We start from the raw sequence: 6,391 nt of genomic DNA on the forward strand, positions 1-6,391 counted from the left end.
TTTTGTCACCTTTGGTCCCTCTCTTCGAAAATCCTTTGTATTGACTGAAAATAACAATTTAAACTCATACGTATCATTATTCTAAACATATTATCAATTTATTAATAAAAATGTACTTAAATACTGCCTAAAAATAAGTATAAATATGACAATATCAAAATACCCCACACTTAGGCTTTGCTTGCCCTCAAGCAAATTTAAACTTAATTCTTAATTACTAACACTACACAGAACAATCCGACTCTAGTTCAGCCATTATGCCAAAACCTCAATGCATGCATTTGTGTCTAAAATTCTCCTAAAGTACCCCCATACTTTAAATACTCACAATCTTCATAAACACTCGCCCACTTTTTCCGAACAATGCTCATTTTATGCAACCCTCCGAATCCATCCTCAGAAAACCTCTTAACCTCAAGGTATTTTTAGTTGAGCAACCTAAGCATACATAAACTAGAATTACAATTTTTCGATACCACTATGGAGCTCTTTTGGAATTCTTCAATTCTTTGACATTTGTTCTTTGATCTCTTTGAATTCACCACCTTTGTTGATTTGATTTCTGGTATCTTCAACTTTTTGGATTTCTTCAGAATTTTGATCTTTTGATCTTCACTTTATTTGCTCCAAAATTCTTCACACTTTTTCTTTTTTCGTAATTCTCTCTCTTTTTTTTTTACATGTACCTCACTTTTTTTTTCACTCAAAACCTACATGCTTAAGCAGAGGCGCTCAACGTCAACCTTTATTGGCTAACGATAATAATTTTCCTGGATACATTTCAGGTTTAGGCTGTTAAACATATTGCATCCCTCAAACCAAGCGGGGTTATGTTTTTGTTCCATGATTTCACTAAAATAAGGGAGGCCACAAATGCACTATGACGTGTATTGGCTCAACTAAACATTTGAACTTTCATCGGATCATCCTGCATAATACTAGCAATTATAGCTCAAATTATTATTACTAGATTCAATTAATAAAAAATTGAATTTTCAAAATTTTCTAGCAATTTACTTTTTCTATCCCTACCCCACACTTATTTCATACAATGCCCTCATTGTATGTATAAAAACAAATTAAAATTAAAGAAAAGGGAGAAAAACGAACAGACTCCCCTGGGATAGTGGCGTGAGCATCTCCAAAAGCGTGGACAATGTACAATTGGACTTCCAAAAATAGAAACTCGATTTAGAATTGGTTGAATACGTAAATAAACCACGAACCGGACTCGAAACTTCAATTCGTCAAAGTGTGTATTTGTAAGGAAAAAATGTGGCAATGATAAACTGGATCACGTCGTGGCATAGGTTGAAACCGCGAACACCAAAAAGCTAAACTACTACAAACTCTAAGAGTGCCACGACGTGGCACAAGGAGTCCACATCGTGGAAATTGGGCATCAACAGAAGATGACTTGTTTGCTTTATTTACTCTAGCAGCTTTGACCAATGGCTAACTGGTTCCCGATGCTTCTATGCAAATATATTTCCCAACTATAACCTCTCTCCTAATATACCCCACACTTATCTTGAATTGTGGGTTCCGACTCACGACTCTAAGCTTCCTTGACTAGACAAACACGACTCGAAAGTTAACCTTCTATGCTCCTTAGAATTCCAACGCTAATCTGAAAAATTAGATCAACCCAAAAGAAACAAAAAGTAACATAATAGTCTTAATAAAGTTTTACATCACACACCAAAGTTAACATAAAAAAAAACTACTCAAAAACAAAACAAAAGAAATAAAATCAATCATCATCTTGATCTTGTGCTCCACTTGGCCCTGCCCCATCATTTTGCGAACGCCATAGCTCCTCCCATGTCGGAAAATAGGGATACTGTGGTGGCATAGAAGGTGGTCGGGTCACACCCAAATGTGAATAAATACCTTCAGTAAGCTGGGTATGGTAAATGGCATGACCTCGTAGATTATCCAAATACGTTCCCACCCGACTCTGAAAAGGGTCGGTGGGCACTCCCTGCACATACTGCGAAGCAGCACACTCTCGTTCGACCTCACCTCTAGCCTGCACATTCCGACGCCTCGGCCTGGCTGGTTGTTGCTGTCCCGACTGCACCTCCTCCTGCTCATCATCGATCAGTGGTATAACAAAACGACCCCCGATATTCACCACCGCTCGCATCACACCCAAGACTTGAATGGTCAAGTCTGTGTCCGGGAATCGAGTAAGATTCCTCACAAAGTCATGGGTCAAAATATGATATGACCTAGCCAGGCGAGTAACCAAATGCCCCCCAGTAATCGGGCTCCCAGGCCTAGAATTGGCCGCTTTCTTTCCCATAAACCTTGCCAACATATAAGGCAAATCACAGCAAACCCCCGGGGGTAATAAGTGTCCATAAATAAAATAGATTATGGATGGGGACCTTATCACCATGATGCTTGTGATTGATTGAAAACGTGATAAGGCGGTGCAAAAATCGGAAAACAGGATTCCGAATTTGTGACTCACTCGAGTCACGAGTGTTGTACTCATGGTTAGAAATGCCCCGCCAAAACTGCACATCCAAAGTACCCAGAGCAAAATCCCGCACACATCCAAGCAAGAAAGGGATAAAAAACGGAGATTGCGTCTCCACTTCCGTATAGAGCCCCATACGCCAAGCAAACTCCTGAAGACTACACTCATGATATACACCACCCAAATGAAACACGAGTGCCCTATTGTAGGTGACATCAAGGGTGCGCTCTTCGAAACATACGGTAGAGAAAAATTCTACCGACAATTCCCGGTACACGGGTTCTTGAATGGAGAATAAATTCCTCCACCCGTGACAAGTGAACGGAAATTGATCTCCAACATAAGTTTTTGACCAATAACGTTCCAGCTCCACTACCATTCCCACTCTACCAAGCCATCCCCAATCAATAATTGGGGCCATTGCAAACTCCCTATTGTATAACCATCCAAGCCGATTCTCGTAGGTTGTTAGCAACGGTCGGGGACTGTTTTGAGGAAACTGGTATAGAGGATGTATGCTTGCTACATCTATCGGGTCCTCTTCCTGCTGAACCGCTCGTCGTGGTCCCATTTCTGCAAACAAAAGCAAACCAAAGCAGCAAACAAATAACACATTAAAACATATAAAATTGGTCTGCCAGAAGTCACGACGTGGCCAGGCTATGCCACATCGTGGGCCGCATCGAACACGGTTTCTGAATCGGTCTTTTTTACAAGCGATTTCCACAAAAATAGTGCTTGGGGTGTGTTCCTATGGACGTTTAAATGACATGCAATCTAAAATCAGACACTAGATTCAACCAATTTCGTGAATCATTCAAACCCTAATCACGAAAACTTGAAATTGGAAGAAATAATTACAAAATAATGAATAAAACACATACCAAATGGATTAATTAGCAAGATCTTGCAAGGAAATTGGAAGTATAATAAGAAATCGGCAGTGGGGTTGTGATGTTCCCGTGAGTGCGGCAGTCTCCAAGTGGGGGATAAGGTTTCTCGGTCAAAGGGTCTTAAGGAATCCCCCCCCCCCCTGATTTTTAAAGGCCACGTCGTGGCGGGCTATGCCCACGTCGTGGACCTTAATTTTTTTTAAGATCGCGCATTCTATTTTAACCCACGACGTGGCTGGGCTATGCCCACGTCGTGGAAACTGCCAGATGCAAAATTTTAATAATATTTATCATATTAACTAATTTCTTTGCATATCATTCATTATTTAAAGTTCCCTACAGCTAATTCTCTACTTATTACCGGTTTTAGATGATGAATTGATGTCTTTCCTAATTAAAAATAAAGAAAAGAAAAGAAAAATTTAAAAAGAAAATGCAAACCAAACTCGGGTTGCCTCCCGAGAAGCGCTTCTTTTTCTTGGAGTCTTGAGCTGGACTCCGTGCCTTTTACGTTGAATATTTGGAAGAGTCTACCACCAGGATCTTTTGTTCCTTGAACCGCCGTTTATAAGCTTGAACTCTTCTTTTATACGCCTTCTTTGAATTTTCCTTTTTAGCTTTTCCCTCTTCTTCATGCTTGCGTTTTGTGCCCTTTGTTTCTTCCTTGCACTCCATAGCATTCTCCTCTTCTTTCACCACCGGCATTGTTACTTTTGAAGTGACTTCGTCTTCATCACTTGTCATTTCCTCGTCCTTTTTGCTCACCCAAGAAGGCGGGCTCTTGTAAGCTATGACTTCAATGAAATACGGAACAGATGCCCTTGGTTTTGTCCTCTTGACTTGATGAACTGCCTTTATCTCTTGTTCCATAAGCTTTTCCAGCTCTTCTAGTTCATTCTCCTCATTAATCGTGAACACCTCTTCTTTATCTTCTTGAAATTCATCTCTTATCCCGAAGACTTCTTGGTCATCCCCAACCCTCAAAGTTAGCTTGGACTCGCGGATATCAACAAGGGCACCAGCAGTGTTAAGCAATGGCCGACCAAGGATTATCGGAACATCCGGATCTTCTTTCATGTCCAAGACTACAAAGTCTATTGGAAAAACAAATTTTCCAATTTTCACCAAAATATCCTCCACTATGTCTCGGGGTTGTGTCACCGAACGGTTCGCCATGTGAATTTTCATTTTTGTAGCCTTCATCTTCTGAATCTCCAATTTTTGATAAAATGAAAAAGGCATTAGATTAATGCTAGCCCCAGAATCGGCTAAAGCATTAACCTTCATTTTATTCCCAAACTCGCATGGAAGAGTGAGGTGTCCAGGATCCCCCATCTTTTCTGGTGTTTCTCCCAACACAGCTTTTGAAGTTTGCTCACTTAGAATCACTGTAGACTGCTTCTTTAATTGCCTTCGCGTATCTATCAAGTCTTGCAGTAATTTCTGGTTCTCGGGAGCTTTGGATAAGGTCTCAACAAAGGGAGTATTAATTGGAATCCCTTTTACATGCTTCACAAACTCTAAATGTTCCTTCTCCAGTTGACTAAGTGCTGCGCGGGTGGGAAATGGCATAGGTGGATGATAATCTGGAATAGGCTCAAAAGATTTTTGCTCAGACTTGCGCCACGTCGTGGCGAGCCTGGTTTAGCATTTTCTCCATTTTCGATCCTTGAATTCTTGGGCTGCTGCGGTTCTTCTTCCAACGCCTCCAGGAACTCAGATATTGTATCTTCTTCGGTATCGATGGCCATCACATGAGATTGGGCTTTTACTTCGGGATTCTTTGGGGACAATTTTTCATGAACTAAAGTGGCTAGTTGACCAAATTGTACTTCGAGGTTATGGATGGAGGCTTGCTGGTTCTTTATCAATGTTTGTTGTTCCTTGATAGCGGAATCCGTGGCATCATGTCTCTTTTCCGAAGCCTCCATAAACTTCATCAAAATGGTCTCTAGGTCGGGTTTCTTCTCGATTGGTGGCTACTCCTTTTGGTAAAAGCCTCGACCTGTCTACCTATACTTCTCTTCTTTTTGCTTCTTATACTCTTCATATGGCAGCCACTCCTTCTTCGGTTTCCTCCAGTCGTCATCAAACTTATCCCCACTAGAGTAACACACTTGAGCTTTTCTGTTCCCAAACTCATCCACATTGCAGTCCTTGGTCAAGTGTGGACCACTGCATCGCTCGCACCCCACTCTTATGGCATGTATCGACTGGTCCATTTGTGTTATCCAGCGATCCATGTTATTTAGCATGGCCATGACAGCTGCAATTTCTTCCATTTGGGCGCCTCCACCGCCTTTGCTTCCGTCTTGCCTCGGGTTATTGTATTCGTGGGAGTGTTTCGCGAATTCTTCAATTAGCTCCTTGACCTCCCTTGGATTTTTCTTTGTCAACGGTCCTTGAGAATCAAGGAGTTGTCTTGTCATCACATTGACCCCATCATAAAAGATTGACATCTCTTGCTGCACATTTAGGTCATGTTGCGGGCAATTTCTGAGTAAGCCCTTGTACCGCTCCCATGCTTCGTATAGTGACTCCCCCGGTTGTTGCTCAAAATTGGCTATCGCCTTCTTGAGTTTGGCTATCTTGGATGGCGGGCAGAACTGGTCCAGGAATTGCTCACGCATTTGAGCCCAAGTGGTGATTGTACCCGTTGGGAGTGCTTTTAACCACTCCTTAGCAGCTCCTTTGAAAGTGATGGGAAGCATCCTAAGCAAGACTGTATTTCTGGTGACATTTGGGACATTGAAGTAATCCGCAATGTCGTTGACTTCGTCTAGATGCTTAAAAGCATCCTCATGATCCTTCCCGAAAAATGGGATGTCCTTCAGTGCTGTCAATATGTGTCCCTTCAGCTCGAATGTGGCAGTGGCAGGAATTGCGGGTTGGACTAAACCAGGACCCATATCTTCTCGGATCCGCTTCTTATATGCTCCCATGGACATTTCTTCAATTGCTGCCATCTCGTTCCTTGGCTCGTTCTCGGGTTCACTTGTGTGTTCTTCAA

The 6,391-nt window shown here is 41.8% G+C and overlaps 1 non-coding gene across 1 annotated transcript; it reads left to right on the forward strand.

Moving 5' to 3' along the window:
• The first annotated feature begins 5,856 nt into the window (after positions 1-5,856).
• Positions 5,857-5,963, forward strand: LOC111895300 (small nucleolar RNA R71). Its single transcript, XR_002851531.2, has one exon. It is a non-coding gene; the product is annotated as a small nucleolar RNA R71 (small nucleolar RNA).
• The last annotated feature ends 428 nt before the right edge of the window (positions 5,964-6,391 follow it).

The sequence above is a fragment of the Lactuca sativa genome, chromosome 9 (assembly GCF_002870075.4).
Source record: "Lactuca sativa cultivar Salinas chromosome 9, Lsat_Salinas_v11, whole genome shotgun sequence".
Classification (NCBI taxonomy): Eukaryota; Viridiplantae; Streptophyta; class Magnoliopsida; order Asterales; family Asteraceae; genus Lactuca; species Lactuca sativa.